At 32.0% G+C, this 797-nt stretch overlaps 1 protein-coding gene across 1 annotated transcript in view; it reads right to left on the bottom strand.

Moving 5' to 3' along the window:
- Nucleotides 1-797, bottom strand: part of LOC119417411 (SRSF protein kinase 3) — a 118,795-nt gene that overhangs the window by 117,420 nt on the left and 578 nt on the right. The window lies entirely within an intron of this gene.

The raw sequence follows: 797 nt of genomic DNA, 5'->3' as shown, positions 1-797 counted from the left end.
TAAAGGAAACATTCAGAGTTGATTTCAAACTTTCTTGTAAAGGAACCAGAGTTGATTTCAGTCTAAAGGAAACAGTCAGAATTGATTTCAAACTTTCTTCTAAAGGAACCAGAGTTGATTTCAGTCTAAATGAAACAGTCAGAATTGATTTCAAACTTTCTTCTAAAGGAACCAGAGTTGATTTCAGACTAAAAGAAACAGTCAGAGTTGATTTCAAACTTTCTTCTAAAGGAAAAAAGTTGATTTCAGACTAGAGGAAACAGTCAGAATTGATTTCAAACTTTCTTCTAAAGGAAAAAAGTTGATTTCAGACTAAAGGAAACAGTCAGAGTTGATTTCAAACTTTCTTCTAAAGGAAAAAAAGTTGATTTCAGACTAAAGGAAACAGTCAGAATTGATTTCAAACTTTCTTCTAAAGGAACCAGAGTTGATTTCAGACTAAAGGAAACAATCAGAATTGATTTCAAACTTTCTTCTAAAGGAAAAAAAGTTGATTTCAGACTAAAGGAAACAGTCAGAGTTGATGGAAACATTCAGAGTTGATTACAGACTTTCTTCTAAAGGAACCAGAGTTGATTTCAGACTAAAGGAAATAGTCAGAGTTTATTTCAAACTTTCTTCTAAAGGAACCAGAGTTGATTTCAAACTTTCTTCTAAAGGAACCAGAGTTGATTTCAAACTTTCTTCTATAGGAACCAGAGTTTATTTCAAACTTTCTTCTAAAGGAACCAGAGTTGATTTCAAACTTTCTTCTAAAGGAACCAGAGTTGATTTCAGACTTTCTTCTAAAGGAACCA

This window comes from Nematolebias whitei, chromosome 11 (assembly GCF_014905685.2).
Source record: "Nematolebias whitei isolate Nwh7 chromosome 11, NemWhi1, whole genome shotgun sequence".
In the NCBI taxonomy this organism is placed as follows: domain Eukaryota; kingdom Metazoa; phylum Chordata; class Actinopteri; order Cyprinodontiformes; family Rivulidae; genus Nematolebias; species Nematolebias whitei.
The sequence above is the reverse complement of the archived record's forward strand: the minus strand, read 5'-3'. Positions and strand labels throughout refer to the sequence as shown.